The following is an 18,376-nucleotide window of genomic DNA, read 5'->3' on the forward strand; positions in this document are numbered from 1 at the left end:
GTGACCTAGTTAGTAAAATCTGGCTTCACATCAAATGGACCACAGAATTAATCTTTCATACAGAGGCAAATATAGCAGGACACAGATAGTGGGGCTGGAAGCCCCCTCTAACAAAGGACAACAAAGAGGCTTACGTGATTGCTACCATTTTAACAGAATTGACCCCCAACAGCCATTTCCTAATATCCCAGGTCCATTTCAATATTCAAATGTATCTGGTGTTTTCTTCTGCATTTTCAGCCTAAGGAATAAATGTATTGGAAAACGATTGCTCTTGCCCTCCCAGGGAAGGCTTTCTAAAAATCTGGTCCATCTAACTTATTCCTGAGAGTCATTGTATTTCTTTTAATTATATTTGTTTATTGGGCCTGTGTAGGCACAAGCTTGCATGCAAAAGTCAGCAGACAATATGTGGGAGTCTGTTCTCTCCTTCTCCCATGTGGGTCCCAAGGAACAAACGCGGGTCACTGGGCTTGGTATCAAACAAACACTCTGATCCACTAAGCATCTCACTGTCCTTCTGAGGGTTGTTTTAAAGCAGAACATGAGACTTACACGCACTGATTGTGTTCCTCATGCTCCAGATATGAAGCTATTTTGGTCACATTTGGCATCCAGGTATTTCAGAATCAGAGTGGAGAATCAAAAAAAAAAAGACAAAGCAACATATAACAGTCTCCCAGCACACCAGGAAGCAGGGTGGCGGACAGTTGCCTCTGGTCGTACTCATTTCCAGGATGCCCCTGGCCTTGGTCACCTGTTATCCGCTAGTGACAGAATTATCTGCTCCATTTGGGACAAGACAGGCAAGCCTGAAATGCACAGAACCACAGAAACAATTTCTGACCTTATCCTGGTCAGCTTGTCAACTCAACAGAAGCCAGAGTCCTCTGAAAGGGGGGAATCTCAATTAAGGAACTCAGGTAAGATCTGGGCTGAAGGCAAGCGGTAGGACATCTTTTTACTTAGTGATTGATAGGGGAGGACCCAGCCCACCTCCGGACACGTGGTCCTGGGCTCTATTAAGAAAGTAGGCTAGCAAACTAGGGGAAGCAAAGCAGTAAGCAGCCAATAACAGTGCCCTCTGCCTTAGCTCCTGCCTCCAGGTTCCAGTCCTGTTTGAATTCCTGTCCTGACTCCTTCAGAGATGGACTGCCTTGTGTTAAGTATAAATAGAATAAACCCTTTCTCCCCAAGTCACTTTTGGTCATGGTGTTGTATCACAGCAATAGAAACCCTAACTAAGACAAACCTAGAAGAGAGGAGCCCATCATCCAAGGTCCGTGGATTTAGGCAAGCGAGTGGTAACTGGTTGCAATGCCAGCTCCCATCTCTCCACTCAGGACACACCTTTTTGGGTGTCTGAGAAACATTAACATGAGATGGGCTCTAGGTCCTGTGCAGAACTGAGCAAAGCAGCCCCCTTCCCGGAGAGGTCCTGACCACGTGACTTGGTGTAAGGTCCTTCTGAGCAGCTTCCCTTCCCATGGAGGTCCTTACCACGTGACTGGCATCTGGTCCTTTTGATGCATATACCAAGCAGAGGACTGATTCTAGAAGCCTAAGGGTGCCCACCACAGGACAGCCCACTCATTACCCTTTCTTAGGAAGCTATCCATCCTGGTTAAGTCTCAGTTCCTGCCAGAGATACATATCTTTGCCCCCATCCTCCTCAAACTTGATAGCCTCTTAAAACGAACCGGGCCCATTACTAGGACCGGGCCGTGCTAAGACCCATCAGATCGTCATCAGAAGAGCTATCACTCTGTTTCATTTTAACATTCATTAAGCTTCTGCTTGCCAACATTTCCCTTGGTGTTTTCTACAAGCAAATGATCATCCTCCCCGCTGGAAGGTGAGGAAAAATGAAACACAAAAATTATTAGTTCAATATCACAGGTGCCAAACATCAGCTCCAAAAATATCTTCATTTCCCTACTCTCCATGGTATGTTAAAGACAAAGGGAAAACCAAACACACTAACTCCAGGATAAGCTGAAAAGCAATTTCCGGGGGCGGGGTGTGTGTGTGTGTGTGTGTGTGTGTGTGTGTGTGTGTGTAGAACCTTTCTGGTTCTACTTTAATTCAGTGCTCTCTCTCTCTCATAAAAAAAAATATGAATCTTTTCTTCAAAATGTTGATTATATGTGTGTTGACAGGGCAAGGAGATTATAGACATAAATAGCAGAAATTCACCTAAACATCTCGCTGATTCTCCTAATTGCCTTCCTGTGCTTCTGTAGTAACAGTACCAAGTCCTACACCATGCCAAGACAGCCAGGACATGGGTCATGAGGGTGTGCACACACACAAGTTGTGTGTGTGCAGATGTGTACAGATGTGAGCATACGCACATAGAGGCCAGAGAGCAACTGTGTGTCCTCTATCACTCTCCACCTTAATTTTTGAGACAGGGTCTTTTGCTGAACCTGGAGCTTGCCAACTCAGCTAGACTGGCTGGCCAGAGAGGCCCAAAAGTCCTCCTGTCTCCCCCTACCCCCAATGCTGGCATTATAGACATGTACCCAGTTTTTTTTATGTTGGTGCTAGGGATCCTAACGCAGGTCCTCATACCTGACTGAGCCACCTCCCCAGCCTCTCTCAACTTTTCAATCACTATTCATATGCTCCTACCTTCTACTCCATATCTGTCCCCAAAGTACTATGCCCCTTCCCCTGTGTCTGTCTAGCAATAGCTACCAAGCACACATCAACACTGAGATACTAACTTTCGGTTTCATCAGAAGATTAATTATGAAAACTTGCAAGGAAGGAAAGGCTGGTCATTATGAACATACTCAACAACCTGAAATCAACTCCCTGGTGCTAAAGATAATACAGACTTAAAGGGTCTTTGAAAGTCTAAGTACCACACAGCTGGCAACTGGTCCTTCTGTCTGTGTGTTGCTTTTCTTGGTTAATGAATAAAGAAACTGCCTTGGCCTGTTGATAGGGCAGAACTTAGGTAGGCGGAGAAGATAGAACTGGATTCTGGGAGGAAGAAGGCAGAGTCAGAGACACCATGGAGCCGCCAGAGTCAGACATGCCGAATCTTTGCCGCTAAGCCACTGCCACATGGTGATATACAGATTAATAGAAATGGGTTAAATTAATACGTAAGAGTTAGCCAATAAGAAGAAAGAGCTAATGGGACAACCGACGGTTTAATTAATACAGTTTCTGTGTGATTATTTCTGGGCTGAGCTAGCCCAGCGGCCGGGAACCAACAAGTGGGTCTCCCGCCAACAGGTAACGTGACTAAAGTGGGAGGGGATCTGAAAACACGCTTTACAACACATTATCTGAAAACATGCTTTACAACATGTTTCTAGTTTGCCTTCTGCTGCTATGAGGAAACACCAAAACCAACCTGAGGAGAAAAGGGTCTATTTCAGCTCCTACTTACAACCTATCATCTAGGGAAGGCAAGACAGGAACTCATGGCAAGAACTGAAGCAGAGACCACAGCTGCCTTCCTTACACAGCCCAAGACCACCTGCCTAGGGATGGTGCTGCCCACAGTGGGCTGGACCCTCCTACATCAGTCAGAGATCAAGAAAATTCCCCAGAGACAGGCTTGCAGACCAAGCTGATAGCGGCAACTCCACAAATAAAGTTCCTCCCTCCTGGGAGAATCAAGTTAACAACAAAGCCCAGAACCACAGGAGCTGGTCAGGAAGTTCATTTAAAATCGCTTCCATTTTCTTCCCTAACTTTACACCCAGAAAGATCCGACTACCCCAAACCTATAGAAGCTTCGATACGTCTGTTAAATTCCTTTCAAACCACCTAATTTTCCAATAAAATCCATGCCTCAAATTCCTAATTCTCTCCTCCGTCTCCTATGACAGAAAGCTCCCTTTCCCACCGACCAGGAATTAGGTCCAGACAAAGCAAAACAGCATTCAGACAGCACTGTGGGAAAGGCCACACTTGGGAAGCACTCGCTGCTCATATGGACATCTCAATGACTTTTTAAATTGTATCTTCTTTAAAACTTGGATACATTCCTGATAGGTAATTTGACTATTTGCATTATAATTTTCTAGCATATGGTAATAAAATGTCTTTTTTCAACAATCGGTTCGGCTCAACAACTTTTCAATTAGACAGGAATAAAATGTCGTGTGGAAGGAATGATTTTGTCTAATTTGTACGGAACGCCATATGGGCTAGCCACTCTGACTCCCTGAAGCCTTTCTGAAATGTCTGAAAATCTCCGTGGCCATCGTTGCTCACTATAGCTTCTCCTCTTGGTTAAACGGGCTTTGTTTAAGGAGCCCTGACTCGGACGCCCATATGACTTTGTTCTCTTGTGTTTGGGTTTTTTGGTTTTTTTTTGTTCATCAGTTTCCGTTTTTGAAAAAGCGGTCAAGCCACTCAGCCTAAACTTACTATATAGCACAGGCTGGCCTCCAATTGACAGTAATCCTCCTGCCTCTGCTTCTAAGTGCTGGCTCTGCAGGCGCGAGGCCCCAGGCCAGGGTCTCTGGGTAATTTCGTTTAGCAAGCACAGTTTACCAAAGCCTCACCCACCGCTGCATCTTCTTGCCCCATTTCTGTCCATCAATGTGACTACAATAACAAGATAAGCTTTTGTTGAGGCAGATGATTAATTACCACGGAGAAAGAGAGGCCCATCCCATCTTCAAAATCATTAGCAAAACATGAAGCTTGAATTTGAGTTTCAATTGCCATCGGAATGTATTCTTCACACTTGTAAAAAGACAACACGAAATAAGCTTTCGTGTGAGAACTCGTTTCCAGTGGCTTATTTAATTAATGATATAACAAAAATAAAATAAATAAAACCAGTGTGGTAGAAATTATTGAAGCCAGCCTACTAGCTAATAGTAACAGCTTGGCCCAATTCAATGTGTGTGATCTTCTCTGACAGGATAAGATGGGGGGTGGTCTCTCCCACTGTGGTGGGCTTGCTGAAGCCACGGCTTGGTGACTTTCCCAATTGCCACTGGGAACGCGAGGAGCGCCAGATGGGTCAGCAGTGGGTTTGCAACCCCGTTCTGTACTGCGAGTGCACTATATTGTTCGCACCTGCTAACAAATCTGACGTGATCCACAGAGTTCCTTTCCTCTTCACGGTGGCACAATTGAGATACCAGGAAGTGGGACTAACTCAAGAGGTGAGTGCAAACAGAATAATGAATCAAAGAGCACTGTGTGTGAGCTCACCTTGATCCCTCAAACAAGCTTCTGGGTCACTGGTGACAATCTAGTCTAGCAGACAATCCAGCTGCCGCCACCTGAGAAAGAAGTGGAAAGAGGAAAAGACAGGAAGAAGAGTCAGCAAGTGTAGGCATTAGCTCTGTGATAACGCATCCTGTCGAAATGGAGTCTGTGCTGAGTTCTTCGCAGGAACACACCAGCTCTTCCCGTGGGCACCATCCTCTGAGCTCCCGCGCGGGCTAATGCTAGGATCTAGGGGCTACTTAATCTTATTTCCCGATTAATTCCCTGTGGATTACATGACTGCATTTTCTCTCTGCCTTCATCCCTTGAGTAATTAACAATCTGAAAAAATGATCATAAAAGCCCCACAGAAATGAGCTGTTTGAAGAAGTTGACATCCTTTTCGTCAGGGGAAAGACGCTTCTGATACTTGGTGACTGTGTCCATTTCGTGGCTCCTATTGCCTCAAATGCTACCAAATTTGTCCTCTTCCAGTTTTTATTTTATTTTACCTCAGGAGAAAGTAAGAATCAATGGAACTATGAACCCTACAACATTGAAGGTATCGATTATGCCCTTTAAAAAGTTACTTCCAAAAAAATTTAGCAAAATAAGAAAATGCTTTTCTTTTTCTCAGCTGTACAACACGAAGATTTGCTGTTGCGTAGTGGGAAAGACACAAAATTTCCTCCCAAACCCTACTGGGATAGATATCACAAAATTCTTGCTATTCTTGGGTTCAGTGACACAAGATTCAATAGTCAACCATTTTTACCTGAGAAAAATGGAAAATTTGAAGTTTTTCTGAAAAAAAGGGCAAGACTGGAGGAATGACATTATAAACAATTAGTATTCAAAACTATTTATTGCTCAAAACCTGCCCATTTTTCTCCTCGGTGTCAATGGTCCAGATATACTCATGACAAGTGGTGCTCAAAAGGTAGTAAATGGATTCTCTCCAAATCTGGAGCTTTCTGTGCAGCTTTTCACTTCTTTCTCTCCATCCACAGTAAGTGGCAATGCCTTCCCAGCATCCTCCTGGTAATGTAGGCGGTCTCCCTCCAAGCAAAGCTGTGACCAAAAGGACAGGCATGGGGGAGGCAGGAGAGGGGAAGAAGAGCCAGGCTGAGAATGGATGCCAGGGGTTGGAAACCGGTAGCAGGTGCCCACGTGGGAACCACACACACCACCTCCACACTGAAGAAAATCAGCAACTCCACAGCCAAGCCCAGATGGAATGAAAAGAATTCACTCCTGTCAGATAATGTATTAATAGCCGGTCTATCTTAAGAACCACCACAACCCCCGTCGCCACTCTCAACATAATTCATAGTAGGCACAGCACTGTTGGAACGCAAAGCCAACAGAGGAGCAGCCGTGTGAGTCCCTAGGTACCAAAGAGTTACATCTTCAAAGACGCCTTTCCTTCTGAGCGGGAGCAGGAAAGGGTTGAGAGTATTTTCCTCCCACCAGGAAACCCACGAAGTCAGCAGCCTACCACTGGTCCTTCGGTTTTATCTGGGTTATTTTCACTTCGTTTGCATGGAAGAGCTTGCTCCAGGCAAATAAACCTATTGATCTCTTGAGTACCAGTCGCCCGTTTTCTGTCCCTGTTTTCTAAGCTGAGTCTTTGAGGATAGAATGTAATATAAAACACAATGCCAACATTGTTGCTGGAACTCTGCAGCTCAATGAAGAGTTGAAGTCGGCAAGCTCAGGGAGAACCAATCGTTTCCTTCACATCCTATCAGGGCATCAGGTTAAAGGAGATGCAAGGTGCAAATGGCATTCAGAGGCACTCCCTCTGCCCTCTGCAGCGTCCCTATAGTAGCTTCACCTCAAAACAGAGACTTTGTATCCATCCAAAAAGAATAGGTTCCCAAAAAGCCAGGAGGGGAGGGGATGGAAACTTGGATTGGTATGTATAGTGGGAAAAAAAAAAGATAAGTTTGTTTTCTTTTTTTTAAAATAAAATAAAATAAAACAGAGATTTAGTCATCTACACTGACCACGGCAATGCTGAAAGTGTGTCAACAGTGGTTGAGAGGAGCTCTAATAATCAGAGAAAAGCAGGTGGTGGTGTTATTGACGACCATATAGAACTACTAAAAACGAAAAAGCTCTGACCATTTGCAATTACAACCGTTGGCAGCAAAGAGGAGACCAAAAAGTGATTGTTTTCTACTAAAGAAATAGGGATTCAGAAGACAGCTCAGTGGTTAAAGAGCTTACCACACAGAGCAATACGACCTAAGCTCGAGCCCTATCACCCACATAAAGAGCTGGGTGTAGTTGGGATCCCTACACTAGGGAATCGGAGGCAGGTGGAGCCCCAGGCTCACGGGCCAGCCAGCCTAGCTTAACTGACACGTCCTGGGTCGCAGTAAGAGACCCTGTCTCAAAACGCAGGAGGGACGACTCCTATGGAATAATACCCCAGGCTGATCGCTGGCACACAAATAAGCTCACATATGAAAACATATATGTAAAAGTATGGACAAAGTTAAGGTGGTCCGTGAAGATTATATATGCATGGGTGAACCCAGGCTCAATAAGGGCATTCTGCAGAAGACCACAGCTGCCTAAGAAGCAACTGGTCAACCTCATAGAGAAGAACCCTGGGACACTGTGAATTACTACTGTAGTCAGAGCAGTACATAGAACATAGAAGCTGGTGTAACACCCTGGGCCTCAATACAGAAAAGGAGATGGACTTTGCACCTTGGTGAACAACCAAAAACAGGTATCTACACATCTAAAACAAAACACCCTAAGCTTGACTCTTATGTTCTGTCTTAGGGTTTTATTGCTGTGAAGAGACACCATGATTAAAAAACAAGCTGGGAAGGAAAGGATTTATTCAGTTTAGACATCCGCAGCACTGAAGGAAGTCAGGACAAGAACGCAAACTGGGCAGAAACCTAGAGGCAGGAGCTGATGCAGAGGCCATGGAGGAGTGAAGCTTACTGGCTTGCTCCTTAAGGTTTGCTCAGCCTGCTTTCTTATATAGAACCCAGGAGGACCACCAGTCAAGGGAGGCCCCACCCACCATGGGCTGGGCCCTCACCCATGATCAGTAATAGAGAAAATGCCTCACAGCTGAATCTCATGGAGGCATTTCCTCAACTGAGGCTCTTTCCTCTCCGATGACTCTAGCTTGTGTCAAGCTGACACACAAAACCAGCCAGTACATGCTTCAAGGACATATATTCTTGTTCTCTAGGTGCCCCTGGGGTGCAGGCACATTGAAGCACCAGTATGACCTCAGTGTATGTGGAAAACTACACGGGTTCTGTTTCGCACTCTACACGCACGCTATGCACTACGGGAACTCGGCTGAAAATTTAAAAACATACACACAGACAGAGACAGACAGACGGGGCCATGGGGACATCCTTGAGATAAGAATGCCAAGGATGCCCACTTCATTATGCTCTGGGACAGCTTATACAGGGCTCTGGCCACGCCCCAGCTCTCGGGATCTTTCAGCTGCAGCCTCATCAGAACCCACTCCCCTGCCATCAGGGTCTCGTGAGCAGCTGCAGGCTGCTCAGAGCAGAAGAAAACAAGTTGTTTACAAGAAGTTCAGGGTCTGGTGGTCCGCAGTCGCCAACATGTATGGAATCTACAAGGGAGACGGTCTCTATAGTCACAGGAGTCACAGGTGGGATCACCACTAGAAATCTTCATAACAACCCTGGGGTTCCAATACCCCTATACTGCAGAAGACCAAGGAGAAATAAGGAAAGCCAATGGCTTGTCTGCGTGCTAAAGCAAGAACACAAAAACCCCACTGCAAGGGTTTCCATAGCTTGCTAATGGGAAGAGAATCCAAGCTCCCTTGCAGGTGGCTTCCCACGGCTCAGTCCCCAGCTCCAGCACGGCCACACCACTCCTTTGGCAAACCTCTCACACACCTGCTCCAAGTAGACCAAGCTCCTCAGAACAGGCTAGCACAAACCCCTCCCTCTCCTCCTGCCTTCTCCTGAAGGGCTCCGCCCCTCATCTTCCTACGCATCACCAATCACCTACGACCTCCTGCCTTCTCTCCTGAAGGGCTCCGCCCCTCATCTTCTAAGCACCACCTATCAGAGCCCTTCTTGTCCACCTCAGCCCCATCCACAGGACTGACCGCTGCCTCCATTAGATTGTGCAGTAATGAGGACAAGGACACCATCCCTGTCCCCAATTAGGGATGTCTCACCACAGCAACGGGTTGGGTGCTTTTTAAAGAACCAATGTGAATAAAGGTCTTAGGATTATTAAATACGGTGCTAAAGATGACGTCAGAATTTCAGGAACACAGTGGTATGTTTCTAGAAGCTTAAAGTCTACGATAAAAGTCACCAAAACAATAGCTATTTATACAGACATAGCTGAGTACCTGACATGCAGCTTTCTTAGTATAAAATACAGAATTTTGAAGCAGAGGCAGGCTTCTATGTTCCAGGTCAGCCTGGTCTACAGATCAAGTTCCAGGACTGCCAGGGCTACACAGAGAAACCCTAGCTTGAAAAAAATAAAAAATTAAAGTAAAAAAATAAAATACAGGATTTGGGGGCTGAAAGATGGCTCAGCAGGTAGAGGAATTTGCCACCAAGCCTGATGACCCAAGTTCTATCCTTGGAACCCAACTGACTCCACAGAGTTGTCTACTGATTTCTGCATGTGTGCCATGTAAAATTAGCAAATTATGACCATATTAGATTAAATGAACTAGTGAACTACACTGTCACTAATTCTGTTTGGTTTTACTTTTCAAGGCAAATACCAGAAAGCATTGCATAGATGGTTCACATTATTGTATTTATGTTGGGTAGAATTACTCTATAGGTAGAAGCATCCTTGTCTCTGTATGTATCTTAAAAGTTTTGTTTTACGGGCTGGAGAGATGGCTCAGCAGTTAAGAGCACTGACTACTCTTCCAGAGGTTCTGAGTTCAATTCCCAGCAACCATATGGAGGTTCACAACCTTCTATAAGCAGGTCTGGTGCCCTCTTCTGCATGTAGGCAGGACACTGTATACATAAATCTTTTTAAAAAGTTTTGTTTTATATAAATAGATAAATTTTGATATGTTTTGTTTTTCTATTTTCACTTTTTTGAGAACTTCATACATGAGTACTGCATTTATATAATTTCTGCCTCACCCTCTCCCCTCTAGGTCTTCCTATACCCTTTTCACTCACTCTCAAACTCATAACCTCTTCTTTATTATTGTTACACACACGAGAAATAAAGGTAAAAATTAATTTCTTTGTTTCAGGAGTGTTCAACCTTTTGCTTTTGAGACACAATGTCCCCTGTAAAGTTTATGCTTCCGAACAACAAATCAAGTTACAAAAAAAAAGTCTCAGTGTTTTAAATAAGTTTACAATGTTGAGCCATGTTTGTAGCTTTGGCCACACACAGCCCCTAAGAGCCATGGGTTGGACACTCCCGTAAGTATCCAGACTCTGGTATTTTGTTAAAGCAACAAAAAGCTATGACATTCAGTGATGGAAATGGTTTTTACAGAACAGCTTTAATGTCATGTAACGTACACATCATAAAATCCACACCATTGGGGTCTGTTGTTGGGGAAAAGGTTGTTTTGGGAAGGAGTCTTGTAACATCACCTAAGTTCTGAAACTGCAGATCTTCCAGACCAGAACACAAGCCACAGCTGAGAATAAGGGAAGTCTGGTGGGTTTGATAAAGGACAGTAGATATGATGATGATGATGATGATGATAAATGGATGGATGATGGATGACAGGTGACCAGTGATGGGTGATGGGTGATGATGATGATGATGATGGATGATGAACTGTAGATCACAGGTGACCGGTGATGGGTGATGATGACGAAGATGATGAGTTATGGATGACAGATGACAGGTGACTGGCGATGATGATGATGGATGATGAATTGTGGGTGACAGATGACAGGTGACAGGTGATGGGTGATGATGATGATGGATGATGAATTATGGAAGACAGGAGACTGATGGTGGGTGGTGATAATGATGATGGATGATTAATTGTAAATGACTGATGGTGGGTGATGATGATGATGGATGATGAATTATGGATGATGGAAGACAGGAGACTGATGGTGGGTGATGATGATGATGATGATGATGAATTATGGATGATGGGTGACAGGTGATTGTAGTGGGTGATGACAATGACGATGGATGTTAAATTGTGGATGACAGATGACAAACAATGGACGGATAATAGATGACAAGGGACTGATCTTGGATTATGATAGGAAAGTACATAGGCACGTGCTGGTGGGAAGATCTGAAGACATTCAAGTTCCAATATAAAGGAAAAGTTGGTTCAGCAAAAAGAGACCCTCCTCAACTCTTTGCAAGAGACTCCTTCCCAGGCATTGCTTAAAGGCTTTTTATCTTCTGATAAAACTGCCAATAGACAATCCGGTCCTTCCCAACCTGCTCTGATTCTTGTGGGTTATTTCTCAAGCCTGGGTTTGTTTGTGCACTATCTAAAATTCCTACTTGAGAGAGATGCTAAGGAGCTTGTACAGGAAGGTCCAACAAAGCCGGTGCTCTTTGTTCCCATTAACATTTTTTAATGAGTATCTTTCGGTGGTTGTTTTCTTTCTTCCTTCTTCCTTGGCAGCCTGCCTCTGAGATGTGGATGAGCTGCTGCCTGCTTTCCGCACACACCCTTTCCCCAGGGCTGCATCTTCTCCAGATTGCACTCAACTCCAAAGAGAAGTCCTGAGAAACTACAAGAGCTGGTGCTGGTCTCCAGGAACCCATGTGGTATCAGTAGCTCCACATGGTTTCCAGGGACTGGGAATAGCTCAACAGTTAGAGGCACTTCCGGCTCTTTGAGAAGACCTGGGTTCTATTCCCAGCACTCTTATTTTTAACTCCAGTTCCAGGGGATCTGATGCCCTCTTCTGGCCTCCATGGGCACTGCATGCACAAGCCACACAGTCATACAGGCAGGCAAACACACCCATAAAATAATTTTTTAAAAAAAGGCTATTTTGTAAGGCAACATTTATGCATAACTTAGCAAATGGGACAGTTTCCAGGGTCATAGAAACTTGGGTTTCTGTAACTGGGGGTAAGAGGGTATCAAGAGAATCCTCCCTATTTTAAAAAGAATCCAAGAACTGGAGAGATGGTTCAGCAGTTGAGAGTACTGGCTGCCCTTCCAGAGGACTCAGGTTGAATTCCCAGCACCCACATGGCAGCTCACACCTGCCTGCAACTCAGTTCTAGGAAATCTGACACCCTCACGCCAATGCACATAAAATAAAACTAAATAAAAAATAACCCAAAACTACACATACAAACCTAAGTGTGACCACAGAAATGCATGGTCAATGCTCCTCCCAGGGCCCCTGAAAGTAGGTCCAGGTGGGGGACCAGAAGCCCAGAAGTCACCAGCTTCCCAGCCTCTGGGTCTCTGTCAGCAGGTGAAAAGGGTTTCAGGGGTTTCTAGCCAGCTTTTGGGTCTCCAGAAAATGCTAAACAGAACATTTATCTATTCCAGCAGCCCTCCGGAGCCACACTGTTCTTATCTCCGGTTCACAAACCACCATCCCTGCTGTTCCCTCTCATTTGGAAGCAGCAATTCATTATAAAAACCAGTGTGTATGTGTGTATGTACGCCAGTGTGTGAGAGAGCACACACACACACAAGCCTAGATTTCTTTTAGACATCCTCCCCCGCGATTTCAGCTCTGACAGCCTAGTTCCATGCCAATTATGTAATGGCCAAAGCAGGGAGTTTAACCGAGTACCGAAAAGCACCGGGGCAGCCCTTACATAAGCTCCCATGAAGCCTCGGTGAGCCAGCCCCAGGTGTGGAAATGTGGGCTTAGAAAAGATGCCGGTTTTCTTCGGTCCTTAAGAATACCGAAAAGGCTTTTCGCACTTGGTTGACTAGTTCACACTCTGATATAGTATAAGAAAATGTCAATTCAGTGGGAGAATAAAATCCTTAGTGAAACCTGATTTTTTTTATCGTGAAGACAAAAAGGAGCGCCCCCACGGGACTACTGAACTTTCAGGGCTCCCTCTGCACAACGCACAGTACCCCACTAAGCCTCCCATGGGTATCCTCTGGGTCCACAGCAGCTTTTCTTTGCAGGAAAAACAAGCAAGAACATTACTTGGATGAAAACAGACACAGGCTGAAATGTATTAGCTTCTCTCCCGTCGAACACAAGTTTCTGTCCCCACATTCCACCCGCATGACCGAGGTACCTCGAACCCTCAGAGCCACACCTTAGGCTGCTGAAATGAAGCGATGCACACCAACAGCCTCACTCCTGGCTCCACCTGACAATCACCAGAAAGCCATAAACATAACAAACACCGTCGCCCCAACCAGTGAGAACAAAATATAAGGGCGTAAGACAGTGGTAATCCCTAGACATTCGCGTCTCCTAAGCTTCCCACTTTCATCTTTTTACCTGAAAAACAACGGTGTGAGGGGATCTTTAGTAACTGTCAACTCACAATCAGCCAGTTCCGCGGAAGAGCAAAATAAAATTACCTAATAGTTTAAAAACCATAAAGGCTGTGAGGGGGACGTCTTTTTCTTTAAATCCTTAGTCAGAGACGTCCCGCTGATTTTTATAACTTTATAAAAAAAAAACCTGTTCGTGTTTTAACCCTTGAAATCCTGCTTTATTTTTTAAAAGGACCTGGTGTCGCCTTTAAAAATGATATCGAAGCCATCGCATGCTGATCCTGAAGGAAAGTTTTGAGCTAAGACCGAAATCATGGCTCTGGCTTCCTGCGCTCTTACGGTCTCTGGTAACCGCTCTTAACTTTACCAACCAGCAAATATTTTTGTTAGGCACTTACATAACAAAGAGTGCACGCGCCTCTGGCACGCCGCCAAGCGTACTTCTCTGGGTGTTTGTATTTAAAATAGAACGGTAGTAACATCACTTGCAAGCCTGTAGTTCCTTCCTTGCATAGGCTCAGAATGAAGGGGGTTGAAAAAAAAAATGGATGTAGCAAGCCTTACCATTCTAGAGCTCCAAGGAAATAACACATCGGTGCTAAATTAAGACGAAGACACGGACCGAATTATCCCGAGCCGGGGGTGGAGGGGGGGGGTGCTAGGGAGCTCGCTTCGGCTAACCCGCTGTCGCCTCTGAAACACGGTGTTCAACCTGGCATCCCGGGAAGGTGCGAGTGGGCTGCAGCCTCTCTCCGGCGGAGCAGAGGATGTGGGCAGCGGGAAGCGGGCACTCTGATGCCAGGGAAGCCAGCAAAAGGCGCCGCCTCCGCCCCGCTCTGCACCTGTCTCCAGCCGGATCGGGACGCGCGGACAGGAGTCGCTCACCTGGGTCTGGAGGAGCCAAGAAGGATGTACAGAGAGGCCAGGGCAGCCTCCGGGAGCATCCCGGGCCGCGCTACCTCCGCAAGCAGCTCCTTCGCAGCTGGAGTTTGCAGCGCCCACGCGTCCAGACTCCTGAACCACCCGGGTCTTCTGCAACTTGACAGAGCGTGGGCAGAGGTGGCGCAGGTGGCAAGCTTGGGGCACCGGGGTACCTGGGGCCGTGGCCACAGCCAGCCCTCCGCCCGCGCACTTCACCGCTGGGCACCGCCCAAGCCGCCCGGCTCCGATCGAAAGGATGGCCGGGGCTGAGGACGCCTCGCCGGACAAAGACACCGCTGCCGCCCACCCGCCAGCGAGGTGCGGTCCGCGGTGACAGCAGCCCGGCTGCAGCGGCCCAAGGCGCGCACCCCCTCCCGGCCGCCCGGAGATGCTCACGAGCCCGGGCGCCTCCTCTCGGCCGGAGCCCCGCGGCGGGGAGCCGAGCGCCCTCTGCCGACCGGACTCGGGCCTGCAGCTCATGGGGCCACAGCGGCCCGGAGCATCCAGCCTCCGACCCTAGGGAAAAGAGAGAACCTGAGGTCGCCGACCTAAAGCCCAGACTCCCATGAGTGAGATATGCTGTTCTCCGCTCAGAAGAGGGAGCCTCTTCTAATTGTGTGCAGTAGGAAAAATTGAGATCCAGAGGGAAAACTTGTAAGGGATGAAGGGGAGACCAAAGTGGTCATTTAAAGGGTTTTGTGTGTGATTGTGTGCGTGTTGCGGGGAGGGGGTGTCTTTTTGTTTGAGACAGTGTCTTACTTACTATGTAGCCCAGGCTGGCTTGGAAGTCACAAGACAGCCTCCTGCTGGGGTTAAAGGCGGAGACCACTATCTACTTTCCCCGAAAGGTTTGTTGGGAAAAGCAGACTGCTCTTGTCTCAAAACAAGCTTATTTCTGTTTCGTAATTAACAACGTCTCTCAGAAATAAACAGGAACGCAGGACTTCACAGGGAGACCCTACCAGGTCGCCTGAAAGCGGCGCACTTGGGAAGCCTGAAGACAAGCCATTCACGGCCTCTGGTTCGCAAGGCTTGGGGCAGACTGAGAAGAACAGCAGAATAGCGAGGCGGTTCTGCCTGGCGGGGTGGGCTTGCTCGCTGGTGCTTGTGCGCTGACTCTCTTGGGAGTCGGGAGTGTGGGAAAGCGGGCTCCCTCCTCCACCCCAGCACTGCCCTACTGAGCAACATTTTATACCAGCTGAATTCTTGTACTAACTGGACTATGGTAAGGGAAGGGAAATCATGAAAGCTTACTTCTCACACGGCTGTCTTTTTAAATTAGTCTGTGTGGCCTCCCTTTTCCTCAGGAAGAATCTAGGGTACATTTTTTTTTCTCGCTTTTCCTGTCACCTTCGAGTGTTAACAAGCAGGTTGACTGGCTGTTATTACAAAGTCCAGTCCAATCTAAATCAAACTTTAATCTCATTTCATTTACGCCTTCCCCACTACCCTCCCCTAGCTCACAAACTCCCAGCCTGGCCTAAACAGAATAAATAGAACAGCCTCCTTGGAGCCCTTCCCTTCCCTATTAGGGCGTTCTGTGAAGCCTGGATCCTCCGAGGTGGAAGCAAAGAGGTTCTGACTCCACAGCTCCCTCCTCAGGCCACTCCCTCATCCTCCAGGGAAGCACACAGGCCGACCCAGCCTTCTCTACCTTATCTTCTCATGGTGTCCACCGAACTAGAAAAGCTCTAGTTAGCCTCTTCTTTGAGCCTTTTTAGGGAGCCATCGCCAGGTTCAGGAATATCCCCACACCCCAGATGACTGGCACCAGCTTCTTACCTCATTTCTCGTCAGGCTCACCTTGCCAGGTCGAAGTGAATGAGCCCTTTCCCTTTTACCCTTATGGCACTGACCACCAACTGCTGAGCCCACAGAATGCCCTCCTAGCAAGTCCCATAGAAGAGAGCAATACTCTGTTCCGGTGTGGGCCTACCTGTCTCCATGGCAGCACAAGGCAAGGCACTGAGCTCCTGGGAGCATAAACAGCTGACAGCATCCAGCTGTGACTCCCTGGGATCTCCCAGAAAACAGAGGGGACGCCACCACTTTGCTGACTTTCTCTTTGTTCGCCCTTTGATTCTGTCGGAGTCCCTACTCTATAGCATGGTGTTATTCACACCCTCGAGGTACCGTCCTCCCCCTCAGAGAATCCTCTCTGGAGATATCCTCATAGATGCTTCCAGAGTGTATCTCACCCACCTCCGAGGCGGTTCTAAATTGTTGACCAGGAAGTTGAATGGTTACAAATGGTAACTCGGAAAGGGCAGCTCATGTCCAGCCCACATACAGCAGTCATGTCCTGTTGAAATTTTTTTCCATTTTTTTTTTTTTTGTTGGACGAGCAGAAATGGAAAGCCAGGTTGGTTTTGCTGTTTGTTTGTTTGATTGATTGATTTGCTCTAAGTCTGATCCTGCTGGGGATCTCAGAATTCCCAAACTACAAGTCACCTACTGTGCCCAGTAGCTATTCCAAAACAAGCAGCATTTTAATACTTGCACATTTTAATTTAATTTGCATTTTAATATATTTTAATGCTGTAATGGAGAACGGTGAAACAGAATCGAATGTTCTTTTGGAGGGGAGGAGGGGATAGAATCAGCAGGTATCTCAGTGGAGGTCACCACCACTCACAAAGTGGAGCTGCACATACCGTGGATACAGGTGGTTTGTTCCCAAACCATGAAATCAAAACAGCAAGACAGCGTGGTGGTCTAAAGAAGAATGCCCCCCCCCCCAGACACTTATGTGTGAATGCCTAGCCCATAGTGAGTGGCACTCTTAGGAGGTGTGGCCCTGTTGTGTGTGACTTTGTTGGTAGTAGCGTGTCACGGCTGAAGTGGGCTTTGAGGTCTTAGAAGCTCAGATCTGGCCAGTGTGACACAGCTGCTTCTGCTGCCTGTGGATCAAGATATAAAACTTTCAGAGTCATGTCTGCCTGCGTGCCACCACGTCCCACCATGATGATAATGAACTTAACCTCCGAAACTGTTAGCCACCCCAATTAAGTGCTTTCTTTTCTAAGAGTTGTCATGGTCATTCTGTCTCTTCACAGCAACAGGACAGTGAGTGAGATGGACAGGAAAAGAAAATATGCAATATTCAGAACACTACTGACCACCCCAAAGGGTATTTAAACTGCCACACACACCCCAGACCAAATATGTGGTTTTCCAGTCTTCCTTTCCTGTCTCATCTCTTGGGGACTGGAAAGCCATCTGGGAGCATTTATATCCATCAAACCTGGGTTTTTCTAATTTGATTTGTTTTGATCTAATTTGGATTATTGCATCGGTGGAGAAACTTTATCAGGTTGCAGAAACTTTTTGCTCCCCTGCATCAAGAATGTCAGATTGGGGCTCATATATTTCTGACTCTCTGGCGCTCTCTCTCTCTCTCTCTCTCTCTCTCTTTCACACACACACACACACACACACACACACACACACACACGCACACACACACACACACACACACACATCCTGGTCTGTGTACATTTATAATGAAGACTGTTATGCCCAAATCCACGATGTCCCTGAAAAGCCAACAAGGAGACGAGTCCCATATGTAAAAGCAAAGAGCCTTTATGTTAATCAAGTTTGCAAACTTGGTCTTTCCACATGTCCAATGTATTGAAATAACTGGAGAGCTCCATTAAAATAGGGTTTTATAATAGTAAAGGTGGGGGAGAGCGGTTTCTGAGGTTTTAAGATCCCTGATTGGCTGACATTTGTCTAAGGGTGTCCTGATGAGTGTGTTCTGGCAGGTGTTCCTATCTACAGCCGTTGGAATGCCCAGTATTTTCTTTGGATGATCTGTTCTTG

The 18,376-nt window shown here is 46.5% G+C and overlaps 1 protein-coding gene across 2 annotated transcripts in view; it reads right to left on the reverse strand.

Moving 5' to 3' along the window:
• Nucleotides 1–14,913, reverse strand: part of Mtus2 (microtubule associated scaffold protein 2) — a 363,820-nt gene extending 348,907 nt beyond the window's left edge. The window contains exons 1-2 of one of the 2 annotated variants that reach the window (XR_012910593.1): nt 14,516–14,883; nt 5,194–5,264 (exon numbers count right to left, since the gene is read on the reverse strand). The gene's annotated coding sequence lies outside the window, so the exon portion shown is untranslated. Of the gene's footprint in view, nt 1–5,193; nt 5,265–14,515 lie in introns of both variants that reach the window. The other variant, XM_075971941.1, reaches the window with a different exon arrangement.
• Between the last annotated feature and the right edge of the window lie 3,463 nt (nt 14,914–18,376).

This window comes from Microtus pennsylvanicus, chromosome 1, assembly GCF_037038515.1.
Source record: "Microtus pennsylvanicus isolate mMicPen1 chromosome 1, mMicPen1.hap1, whole genome shotgun sequence".
Classification (NCBI taxonomy): Eukaryota; Metazoa; Chordata; class Mammalia; order Rodentia; family Cricetidae; genus Microtus; species Microtus pennsylvanicus.